The 13455-nt window shown below is 39.8% G+C and overlaps 1 protein-coding gene across 8 annotated transcripts in view; it reads right to left on the reverse strand.

Moving 5' to 3' along the window:
• greb1l (GREB1 like retinoic acid receptor coactivator) overlaps positions 1 to 12406 on the reverse strand; it is a 46604-nt gene extending 34198 nt beyond the window's left edge. For 3 of the 8 annotated variants that reach the window (XM_085139606.1, XM_085139609.1, XM_085139607.1), the window contains exon 1: positions 11614 to 11924. The gene's annotated coding sequence lies outside the window, so the exon portion shown is untranslated. The other 5 variants (XM_085139608.1, XM_085139601.1, XM_085139604.1 and 2 more) reach the window with 4 other exon arrangements.
• Positions 12407 to 13455: the final 1049 nt, after the last annotated feature.

A 13455-nucleotide genomic window follows, 5' to 3' on the forward strand; every position in this document is an offset into this window, starting at 1 on the left:
TCACCTTAGCCTTGGACGGGCTGCAACAGCCAATGGTATAGCCTTCTGCTACAGTCAGCCCTCTCCCCCACAATCCTGGCTGCAGGAACACTCACTGACCTTGTGTTTCAATATGAAAAGGGAGAGAGAATGAGTGAGTAATGTCCTGTTTGGGGTCGTGTTTGTGTAATTAAGGTTATGTGTGCGTGGGCAGCAGCATTTTTTGGAAAAGCATCTATGGGCTAAGGCAAAGATGCTGCCAAGGCGACGCGGGAAATCTGGCTGAAAGCTTGAGTGTTTCCAGCTGCTGTTAGCATACATCAAGTTCTCTCACATTAACAATTATACACAAATTATACACATACAAAAAAGAAAGAAAGAAATGTGCATCAGTGTTGCAACTCCAACATCTAAGAGAGATTACACCAAATGGGTTGTTAAAATGATTTTCAGATGTCAATTGGAGCAAAAATAATGTCATGATTGATCAGCCCAAACCCATAAGCAAAGATTATTCACACAGCTACAATTTTCACAGCTGGATTATTAAAATTAAATGCTACTTTTAGCTGTTCCCTTATTCACAAGAGGTCTGATTGGTGTTTGATTTGGTACTCGTCCGGACCCAACCCTAAAAGCAACTGTGCCACCTCGCAGAAAAGACGAGGTGAATGTGTACATCACTGCATTGTGGAGCCAGCAAATTGGTGATGGTCAATTAGTTTTCTATTCCACAATCAGTCTTAACAATCACAAGAAAGACCTTACACAAAACCTCCAAACCCACACAGACTTAGATTAAAAAATATGTATAAAGTTCAGCAAGGCTAAGAAAATCCACTTTGTGTATGTGTTTGTGTAAAACATGTTTTGGTGTTAAAGTGAATGCACAGATCTACTTATAAAATAGTCTGGTGAATGTCTGCATGTTTTATTTCTGGCTACACTCGAGCTGAAAATGTGCTCAAGTGCTGAACAGCGAGCTGGTATATGCTTTAGTTCTGCAGTGCGCATAAGACACACACACATGCACATGGTTGGATGGCCAGGCTAGAAACATTAACCAACTATAAATGACAAATTATTTATTAGACTATGTTAATGGACAGTTCACAAAGTCCTCAGTCTCTGTGGCCTCAGCATAAACATATAGAAGTTTTTAACATCTTTTAACTGAATCTGTGGTTTGTTTTAAAGGACTGGAAACTGATTACCCTAGCACTTCCTTCCTTAACCTTTTGCCCATTATTTTTGGCTCTTGTTCCGCTAATGTGTGCATACAGAAATATAGAGAAAACACTTTGTGATTGTGCCCCACTGCCCTCCCCGAGGGTGTCCTCTTCTCTCTGCTAATATCCCTGTGGGATGGATAATCACTCTCTCCCTCTCTGAAGCCCTCTCACCCCCCTCATTAATTTTACAAGGTGACAGAATAACACGTGAATTAGTAATCAGTCATCAAAGGTTGGCTGGTTAAACCCATAAATAATTCCATACACCCCATTTTCTCATATTAAAATTGGGTTGAATTTTTGACACGGGGTTCCTGCAATTGTTTCACAAGAAAAAGCCTTGCTGGGACAGAAATGACTTCTGTCTTACAGAGCTTTTAATTTGAAAGAGGACATAAGAAATTCACAATGCAGCAACAAACAACATAGTGGCTCAAAAGTACTAAAATATCAACAACTTATTTGATAAAATTAGTCCTCGGAGAAGCCCTATAATCTAAATAAAAAACAAGAACCAGTTACAACTGAATTAAAACAGTCTTTTTGATACTCTTTACTGTTACTGTACCAACAATAACAGTAAAGAGTGATGCTAGTTTCAGCTAGCATTAGAGGAAGCTAGCTCATCATTAGCTACCCGACTCAATCACATTTTTAGCATTTCAGTACACTACGCCATGGTATACTTTTACCTTTGTTGTTGATCCAGAAAGTAATCGTCGCCAACTCCGTCCTCTCGTTATAAATTGAAAATAAACCAAATGGCTGAAAGTTGCAGAGCACTTGAATACAACCCGGGCAAATAACTAAAAAACTTTTAGGATGCTAAACTGAAAAATTGAGACTTCAAGAGGAAAAATTTATACCAACCTAACCCACTGCCTGTGTGTGTGTGTATGTGAAGTAAGCTGGATTTTTTTTCTTGGTCATAAATATTAACAGGTCAGTTTTAGCCTACTGAACGTCTGTCAATCGAGTTAAAGCATTTTAAACAACATTAGCCGTATAACAGTGCTTGCTAACATAGCAAAAGCTCACATTTTGAGCCAGCTAATATTAAGCGATCTTATTTGCTTTTTGGGCCTCGGTTGCAGTGGGCGTGGCTTTCAGAGTACCACCCGACCCCTGGCCTTTGTCTCTGACGGCTCTCTCCTGATACATGCGTTAGGGGTGATTGCATTTTATAGACTAACTCTGATTGTTTTATTTCCTCATCCTGAGGGGGGAAAACAGCACTACACCCAAACCCATTAACACTGCAGTTAAGAGACACACTAATGATCATATGCAATGCTGTATGCCATTATAGCTGTCGTGTCACATAAAATGTGACATGCGGTCAAAAACAGACCACTTCTGTATGTGTTAAATGGGCTTGGTAGAGCTGAGGGAGTAATCAGAAGAACATTTTAAAGCTAAACTGCAATGCCAATCAAAATGTAAAGCAGTAAATGCTAAAAAAAAACCCAAATCTTTTGCTTGCTTGTGTGAACAGAACATTCAGACAGATGAAGTGAAATTGCTTTAGTTATGACATAATATAGTGTTTTAGACATTCGCCTAAAGTTCAATTTATCGGTTCGATTCGATTCCAGGTGAAGATACAAATCCTTTTGGGGTTGTCTCAGGAAGAACATTCAACAACAAAAAAATCTGCCAAATCAAACATGCAGAGCTACCCGCTGTTCTTTTATCTCATTGCAATGGTTCAGGCTCAGGTTACTTTATTTGTACCCATAGGTAGATTTACTTTGCAGCAGTGAGTCATCCATACTCACATTTTCAGCAGAGACACAGACACATGTAGCAAAGCTATGATATGTTTATCTGACTAATGGCTGCTGGAAAAAAGCAGTTTTTAAACAGTGTTGTTCTGTACTTTAAGACCACAAAATAAAAAGTTGTTCAGAAGGAAGAAACTGAAGCTCCTCATGCATTGTCAAGTAAAATTGAAAGTGTTGCACAAGGATGCTGGGCTCAGCTGTGGCTCACCAATCAGCGTCTTAAACGCAGACCACAACCTACCGAGTGGATTTCTGCCAAAGTCCCTTGCCAGACACCAAAAGCACCTCCAGAGATCATGTTTCCATGCTATTTTAGCAGGACGCAGTTGGGCCAACATACTATTAGACAGGAAATTTTAATATGTGGCCAATTGGAAGAATAGTGTCATAACTCAGGCAACTTAGGGAAAAGGCATGTGCTTATGTCATTACCTTTAGATGAAATGAAGCCTTCAAATGTGTTGATGTTGTGAAAATGTCTAATCTTTTTCTAATCCTGCCCAAGTAAAACTGGTCTGTAAAGATGCAGTAAATAAAAAAAGAAAAAAAAAAGATTTATAACAAGTGACATCAAAACTAAACCTTTCTCCCTTTTTTAAAGTCACATGATTGTGCCGCCAGCACTTACTTTATTGCCCCTTTAAACTAGAAACACTCCAGTATATTGTTTCAAGACTGCTTAAATGGCTTACTTCAAGATGGTATGAACAAAAACACAATAAGATCATTTTATCTGGAAGATTCGGAAAGCAAAACCGTAAATGTTCCTTCACAGTATTGTGCTGTGATTCAGACTGTGGCACAGCACATGCTGTGCTCTTTAAAACGAACATGTAGCTGCATGCTGAAATTTCTGTCTGCAGGTACTGTACCGCTGGAGCTGGCATCTGTGCATGGGCAGGGAATACAGCAGTACACCCTGTGAGAACACACTGTTCCATAACACTGCTGTGCAAGAAGGGATTCTCCGCTGAATGCTTTCGAGGTTTCACTGGCAAGAATGAGGATATATTATGACTGAGTGCTCTCAGTGGAGACACACGCACAATTTGCGCTTCGTGAGTTCATATTGCTGTAATGGAGTCCACAAAAATCTGAGAGATTGATCTTATAAAAAAAAAAAGAGGAACAGTGTAGACATGAGTCTGTACTTTGTGCCACAAAAACATTTCCTGGCGATTGACTCGAGGGCACAACCAGCTCGTTTTCATTCATTTCTGGGGGTGCATGTGCAGATGAAAAGAGCGCAAAAGTCTGGATGATAATATTCTGTAACTGCACCACAAAAAGGAGTGTATGAATAGAGGATGAGCATGGTAACAGGAGGCTTAAATAAACTAAGGATTAGGTTCACTAAGTCATTTGGTTAGTCAAGCACAAAATCCAGCAGTGACAGATAAGAGCCTTCCCTGAATGTCAGAATCATAGATAACAGGACAACAGGAAGTGGTGTCTACTGTGGTTGTGTAGCACCACACAACCACAGTAGACACCACTTCTACTCTTCTGTGTGTGTGTGTACATAAATGTACACACACACACAGACACACCACCAAGATTAGCATGACAGATCTCCTTTTGCAACAAAGAGCAGGATGTTCAGCCCAGCGTTTTTGGCTGCACCTGTACATTTTACATGTCCTACATTCTTGAATAGAAGTTCCTTTCATCCATCACAAAAAGCCAGATCACTCTAGGACTGAGAGAGAGAGAAGAAAGGGGGCATTCTTTCAGCTCAGAGGAATTTCATCCTTACAGCGTTTCCGTTTCCCCTTTGCACCTGAGCAGGCCGTAAACACTGAGGTGTGAAGCAGACTCTCACCCAGAAGCACAAATTCATGGTCAGCTGAGGGGATAACGTTAAACAGTTAATTATCTGCATTTTATTTAAGGGGTGCGTTAAATTAAGTTCAGCCTAAGGCTACGTCCAAACTAGCGTTTTCAGTCGTTTTCACAGAGTTGTGTGTCCACATTGAAACGGCCAAAAACGCTTACGTTCCAGTACTGCGCATGCGCAAAAGCGAATGAGAATTAAAGAACTTGAAGAAAAGCTATCTGGAGCATGTACAAACTGATATTAATCTGTTTTTAGGGCTGTCAAAATTGAGAGCAATCAAAACAACTGAGGTATAATGCACTCCGCTATCTTTGTTTAATTGGTCACATGACTGCATCACATGATTAAAATATGTCATAGTAGAAAGTCTGCGTTTTCTAGTGTCCACACTGCGACGGGACAGCTCCGTTTTGAAATGTATACGTTTTCGAGAGCATTTTCAAAACGCTGCGTGTTTCCTTGGGGAAAACGCCGTCTCAGCGTGGACGGGAGGCCAAAACGGAGAGAAAACAATGCGTTTTCAAACAGAAACGCACACGTACCCGGGTATTTTTGAAAACACCTTTTGCACCTGTGCACCTTTCGTCCACACGTAAACGGCGTTTTCGGTCACTGAAAACGGAGATTTTTAAAAACTCCGGCCAGGGTGGATATTTTCTAAAACTTCGTTTTTGCATTTACGTGTGGACGAGAAAAACGCAGCGTCAAAGATGTGCGCCTTTTTTGACGTCACAGTGTGCGCCACGTTATTGTTTCGGTGAAATGAATTTCTACAATACTGTTACTGTTAATTGTACTCTCTGCAGTGTTTAAATGCTTACATATACACACACAGTTACTGTCCCTCCACACATACCACTCCGTTCTGCTTCTATGCCCCAGCTTTGTTTACTTTTTCCCACCGAGGCTTCTAGATTTCTGATTGGCCAAGATTTCTACACGGTTAGGAATATATCGCCACCTGCTGCTTTGGCATGTTCCTAGCAGCGTTTTCCTTCATTTCTGCCTTTATGTGTGGACGGGATTATTTTTTAAAACGAAAACGGAAAATCTCCGTTTTCAAAAATACCCGTGTACGTGTGGACATAGCCTAAGTTTTAAATGAAATTGCTCTGGATTTTGATGCCCACTTAATTTTTTATTCATCAAACCTTATAGTGTGATACTGAATACGTACAACCCTCCTTTGCCATAAAATCCCAAGTTTGGCTCTGAATAAGTACTATGTACTAATTTCTGTTAACGTGTATGTACTGTAGTGAGAATGGTTGGTAAAGAGAGAAGAAATGTGTACTGAAGTAAATAAAAAAAACAGATATAATTGCTCAGTTTCCTGCAGGTGAAACTAAGACATAACAGCTGATGGTGGAAGGCTTAGAGGAGGAAGCCCTCCCCGGTAGCGGGATCAATGCACATAAATGGAAGAGGTCACAGACCTTTGACATCTCCATTCAGCCGGGGGAGGGGCACAGGCCTTTGTGAGATTGGCTTTAATGATCCAGTTGTCAGGCGTGTCATACACCAGCATACAGTACATACAGTTTCACATTTTTGATCATTCCTCTTCACACTCAGGTTTTACACGTTTAACTAATCCAACAGGAACAAGTGTCAGGTTTGGATAAAGAAAAGTAATATTCTGTCTGCATCCAGCTGCCTTGTTTCTAGCTTCATCACTCCCACTTCTTTTTTCACCCTTTTCTCCCATCTCTTCCCCTCTGGAGGCTCCCCAGCTCTTCTCAAACCTTATTTGTGCTTCTCCTCTTCTTCTTCTTTTCATGCTGCATTTTTCAAGAGACAATCATTAAAAAGGAAACATGGAGGACCACTTTCTACAGTGTTTGCTGTTTCCATGGTTCCGCAGAGATGATATTGAAAAATTAAAATTAGCAAGATGCCAAATATTAAATATTCACTCGGATGAATGAGAGCTTCAAAACACATGGTGAACTGTTCTTTCTGCTGCTTTTTAAGTGAATAGAATGGGAGACAGATGTGATTCTCTGCAGAAGAAAGAAAAACATACTGCCCTTACGTGGCCCCTGTAGTCTGAATATTTGCTTTCATTTATTTAGACTCACAACATTACAAGTGAACACAGTGTTCCTGGCATTCTTGGTCCCCAATACAAATAAACAAAAAGACAGGCTAAAAGTTTACGAGCATCCATGTGGATCATGTTTGGCTTCGCACATCATGGCTGAGATGCTCTTTAAATTTTCATGTTTTGCTGAAAAGGGCCAGTTAATCTTTGATATACAGTGACACGGTAAGGTTAGCCAGTCAAATTAGATACAGTTACCGCTAAAAAGCACTAAAGAAAGCTCATTAGGAATCAGAAAACATCTTCTTCTCCTGAAAGTGAACCTTGATTTCTCTGTAATTTATTTGCATTTACCAACAAGCATTTTTTTTTGTAAGTAAAAAAAGTAAGTAAAATTTATTTATATAGCACATTTCACAGATAAAAATCACAAAGTGCTTTACAATAAGATCAGACATACAAGTTAAAATTAATTAAAAGCCCGTTTGTATAAAAATGTCTTCAGCTGCTTTTTAAAGGAGTCAGTAGAGTCTAGACAGCGTAAAGACAACGGCAGAGAGTTCCACAGCCTAGGTGCCAGTGCCTGAAAAGCCCGATCCCCACGTGTTTTAAACCTAGTACGTGGGACCACCAGTAGCCTCTGACCTGAAGACCTAAGTGCTTGGGATGAAGCATGAGGTTTCAACAGGTCAGAGATATACTGGGGAGCTTCACCGTGCAGAGCTCTAAAAGTTACAACTAAAATTTTAAAATGAACCCTAAAATTTACAGGCAACCAATGAAGAGAAGCCAACACTGGAGTAATGTGTGACCTCTTATTTGTACCAGTTAAAAGTCTTGCCGCTGCATTCTGTACAGACTGAAGGTGATCCAGAGCTGATTTGTTGAGACACGTAAAAAGACCGTTACAATAATCCAAACGAGAAGAAATAAAAGCATGAATAATCATCTCAAGTTCTGCCTTTGACACCAGTAGTCTGAGTTTAGAAATGTTTCTTAGATGATAAAAACAGTTCCGGACAAGTTGTTTAGAATGTTTCTCAAGAGACATTGAACTGTCAAATATAACACCTAAGTTTCTGAGACTCGACTGAAATGAAGGGTCTAAAAAACTGATATGCTGCCTAATTTCTGAGAGCATGTGATCAGGTGCAATAATCAAAGTTTCTGTTTTATCTGCATTTAACTGAAGGAAATTGTCATTTAACCATTGTTTGATTTCTGACAGACAATTATTTAAACAAGACAATTTATACAACTCAGAAGCTTTGAAAGAACAGTACAACTGAATGTCATCAGCATAGAGATGATAAGAAATATTATTGTAACGTCTGATAATGTGGCCTAGAGGGAGTATATACAGCAAAAAGAGAATAGGACCTAAAACAGATCCTTGAGGTACCCCAGAAGGCAGAACTGATGTTTCCGACAGCACATGATTTATACAGACAGTAAAGTATCGTTCAGATAGATACGACATAAACCATTTTAAAACAACACCAGTAATCCCAAACAAGTCCTTCAGCCTATTTATCATGATGTTGTGATCAACAGTATCAAAAGCAGAGCTGAGATCCAACATAACCAGAACGGTGTACTCTCCAGAGTCTGCTGCCATCAGAATGTCACTAGACACTTTAAGCAAAGCGGTTTCAGTAGAGTGCAATTTGCGGAAACCAGACTGGAAAATGTCCAGAACATTGTTCTTTTCCAAAAAGTTGTTAAGTTGTTCTGCAACTGTTTTTTCCAAGATCTTTGACACCAATGGTAATTTTGATATTGGCCTGTAACTGCTTGGAAGAGATGGGTCCAAATTTGGTTTCTTTAATATTGGTTCAACAATAGCTTGTTTAAAATAGCTGGGAACTGAGCCAGTATAAAGAGAAGTATTAATTATTTCCAGAATACAGGGGCCAATAGAGTCAAACACACTAATGAAAAATGGTGGAGGAAGTACATCAAGGTGGCTTGAGGTCAGTTTCATTCGACCAAGCAGAGCACTGATGTCCTGTAAGGTAACAGGAGTAAAAGAGGACCAGGTATCAGAGGTAAGCAAGGAGACCTGACCTCTGTTTGCAAGAAGTGGGACATAATGCTTCTTTATAGGGAGGGAAGGATGGAAATTTACTGCATTTCCAGCTTGTAGTCACACTACAGAACAACATATGTGAGACAAATGCATTAAATTGAATTTTTCTTTAATTAAAAAAGCTACAAAATACATATAAAACAATATCAATTAGCTTGAACCTCAAACAACGGCAACAGTAAAGCTGCCGAGATATTAATGCAGATGCAGTAATAATTTCAATAATACAAATAAATGTAAAAACACACATTTTATATACTGAATATTTTAACTTTTTATATTTTTAGGATGTTCTGCTGACAAAATTTACACTCTTTTGTTTAAGTAAGCAAGTCAAATTTTAGTGCTTACTTTTTCTTGCTGTGGCACTGATGGAAACACTGATATTTTAATGAACTACGTTTTTGATGACAGAACAGGTTTTGGTGACACAATCGTATTGACAACACGGGATATGAGGATAAAACCTGAATAGAGGGTCATGACTCCTGCCTCAGCAATTTGATGAATGGCGCCTATATTGAGGACCACCTGTTTTCTGGGGCTTGTCACACTGCAGCCGAAGAAGTGTGAAAACAATAGCGCTGATCTCTCTAGTTGGGATTTTGTCCCTCGTGCCATCTGCACTCGTGATCAGAAAAGGGCACATTCACTGAGAAGTACTTCAGAAAGGATCAAAAGAAGCATCTGCTGGTTACCCCGGAGGTGTTTTTGTGATCTCAAAACTGGTATCATGGATGATCTGATTTAGTTTCACTGATCGGTATATAAAATTTGCTTGAAGCCACCATGGAAACTGAATCCACTGTGTTACTGATTAAATGGATAGTCAGTCGGTTTGAATCTTTTTGTTATGACAGTTAATACAACCCTCAGTGATCTGACAGAGCCCGGTTTGTCATAACAGCAAATGAACACGAATCTTCGTTGTGAAGGAAAAAAAGAGAAAGGCACAAGGCCAACTGAGTAAACAACACGACATGAACACCAAAAGCAGAGCCCCAAAAATTACAGTGAGAGAATAATTACAGGAAAATAAATCAATCTGTTACCCTGGTGACAATTGCCTGAGCACGAATGGATGTGAAATAGTCATTTATCCACAACCTGGTTAATTTTTTTTTTTTCACAAGCGAAATGTCATGCTGCATTTTTGGAAAACCTCTTTGCCTCACAACAGGTTTCCAACACAATAAAACAATGGATGAGAAGATGGGGAAGAAAAGGAAGGTAGACCAGCATCGTAAGGAAATAAAAGGTCGGCTAATGCTCTGCCCAAATAAGATGTGTTATTATTTTAAATAGGTCATCGTTTGAAGGCGAACAGAAATGAGGTGCATCTTACTTAATTTGTAGTTTTGAACGATCCAATGTGCATGTTTTTATGAAAAAGGGAGGGAACCTTCAGGTGTTTAATGAAACAACAGCTTAGAAATTTTTAAAGCTTTACTTGAGACTGCAGATTAAAAAGTTAAGATGCAACAGTCACTGAAAGCAAGCCAGTCAGAGCCTTCACAAAGCAACATGAGAAAGAGACATCTCCTTCAAGGCTAAAGAGAGAGACCTGTCCTAGTGCACGAATGCTGTCATAGGGCCTTAGTTATCTCCACCAAGATTAAGTCCCAATTGTTCACCAGGAACAAAGGCAGCCAGTGAGGAAACCAGCCCCCCAAGGGCCAGATGGTCAGCACTCAGAGCCCCCCTGACCCCTCCATTCCTTGTCCTCTTTGACAGGGCTGCGCGTGCTCCACGCAAGACAGGCCACCCAGCTAATTGACAAATGAATGATTACTCATGTGATACTGTACTCATGTAAAGTTCCTGCTGTGAAGCAGTAAAAAATAAGCAGAACGTCTACTGTAAGCACCCCCATGCATCTGGTGCAGTGCCAAATGTGCTGTGGATGGAAGAACGTTGTAATATGCAAAGGCTCCAAATAAACCTGCTGCTCACTCTTATCTGATATGACTTTATCTAAGCTGCTGAAGCTTGTTTCAACACCAAGCCTTAGGCAACTGTAACAGTATTCAGCAGACACACGCACAAGTATTAGTGACCTGGCTCCAGGCACAGTCGGCATGACTTTCCTAACAATGAATAATTACCAACAAGTACTGAAGCAATCACAGTGGATAAATGGACTGATTGCTAAAATGATCATGTTAAAGCTTGGCTGCACTCTCTCTCACACATCTTGTGGGGACATCTAATTGACATAATGCTTACCGTAGCCCCTTACCCTAATCCTAACCATGAAAAATGAATGCCTAACCATATCCCTTACCCTAAACCTAACCATAACCCAATTGTAACCCTGTCACTAAAACCTCTCAAAAAAATACCTTCCAACTTGTGAGGACCAGGATTATGGTCCAAGGGCTGTTGTTCCCCACAAGTATAGCAAACTTCCAATTTTTGGTTCCCACAAAGATATAAACACACACACACACACACAGAGAGAGAGAGAGAGAGAGAGAGAGAGAGAGAGAGAGAGAGAGAGAGAGAGCCAGCGTTTACAGCTGAGCATCAATGACATCCCGATTTAGAAGGCTTGCTGGTTTGTGCCAATTATACTGCACCAAAACAAATTAAGGCCTCGAGGAAAATAAGAAATAAAACTAAAAAACGCAATTCAAACGCAAGCCTACCTTATATGTAACGCAGCAAGTCACATTTCCATGGGGATTGGGGTCCGTGTGTAAACTTGCGCTCTCCGGTTCCGACGCCAGTACCAACGTTGCTGCTGCTTTGGGCGCTCGGCTGCTCACAGCTGATCACAGCCGACGAAGCAACAACGTGACGTCAGGAAGCTACAGTACGTACCGTTTGGTTCAAATCAGCGGAAGTTCGGCTAAGGTTGTTCTTTGTGATCGTTTGTTTATCAAATGGGAGGAAAAAGGCAAAAGAGGTCGTCCAAAGCTAGTAAATGAATAATAACAATCGACGACATGTATAAGTAGTTTTTTGGGTTTTTTTTGTTTTTTTTTAAATTATAGTTTAAACGTGCAGTAAGAACTATATTAGGTACTACTAACTTTACGTTACAATATAGCGTCGACAGCATGATATTTGCTCGGTTAATTCGCAGAAATAAGAAAAATAAACAGTTTGCACGAAAGACTAATGAATAAACATGCCAAGAAAGCGAAAAGAACGAGTCAATAATCTCACCGAAACACGAACAGACATCTACACACACCTGAAAATGAAGGTTATGTTTAAGTTGCATTTTTTTTAAACATGCATACTTACACCTTTAGGTGATTGTATGGTGATTGCGCAAACTGTCCAAAACCTGCTTTTGGTTTTCAGATCAAAATGCTGTCAGATCCCTCTGTAGGTACAAATCATTAATACATGAGGGTACGAAAGCATGGTCTTTAATGCTGCATAGCTTTGATAGATACTTCTGGTCATATAAAGGAATATGAATACGAAACGTACGCGACATGTTGACTTTGCGCCCCTTGTCATAAAGTCAAGCTCAATGGGCTTATTCAAGTTCTTGAAAACAAGTGAGCTCTCTCGATAAATTGTAAAACATCGCCCCCTGTCGTATGACATCAAGAATAAAAAAATGACATTGAAGGTAATTGCACTCAAGTTATTACGCAGTACAGCAAACAATTCTTGTGCAATAGATGCGCTTTTAAAAATGTGCAGCATTTACAGGAAACAAATGAACAGACAGTAAATCAGAGAGAAAAGTGCATGTGTGCACGGACCATAGGCTGAGAGCATTAATAACTCGTGGACAGGCTAGATACAAAATGCACCTCTTCCTAGACCCTGTATTGACATATAGAATGGTTGTGCAACAAACATATTTAATTACTTAGAAACATTAGGAAAGAAAGAATTTTTAATCTATTTAGAATTTTCTATTCTATTGGCATAATTCTGTCTACTCAATCTACTTTGTGTAATGTGCATGTAGTATTGATATTTTAACCTTTGCTGCCACTGGCAGCAAAACAGCCACAAAGCATGATGCTACTACCACCATGTTTGACAGCTGGTATATGTTTCTTAGGTTTTAAAACCCCACCTTTACTCTTCCAAAAATCCCAGTCTTTGTTTTGTGTGAGCATAAAACTTTTTGCCAGAAAGCATTTGGCTTGCCCATGTGGGCAGCTGCAAATTTCAGTCAAGCTTGAAGGTGTTGAAGGTCTTTCTTGGTCAGCATCTTCTCAGTTCATGCCAATGTAACACTTCTAAAGCTTCACTGTTGGTGTTCCAAAACTTTCCAGGCTGTAGCCTTGGTGGTTCTTGTTTGGCTCTTTTGGTTGTTCCTGGACATCCTAACCAATTTCCTCTCATCTAAGGGTGAAAGCCAAAGTCTGGAAGACGAGCCAAAATGATGATACATCAGAATAACTTACACTTAAGTATTTTGGTTTGAACTGCAGATCTGAGTTTGCAGTTGTTTAGAAATAGCTCCAAGAGACCTTCCCAGATTATGGCCTGCATTTGTATAGCGCTTTTCTAGT

The sequence above is a fragment of the Neolamprologus multifasciatus genome, chromosome 18 (genome assembly GCF_963576455.1).
Source record: "Neolamprologus multifasciatus chromosome 18, fNeoMul1.2, whole genome shotgun sequence".
Classification (NCBI taxonomy): Eukaryota; Metazoa; Chordata; class Actinopteri; order Cichliformes; family Cichlidae; genus Neolamprologus; species Neolamprologus multifasciatus.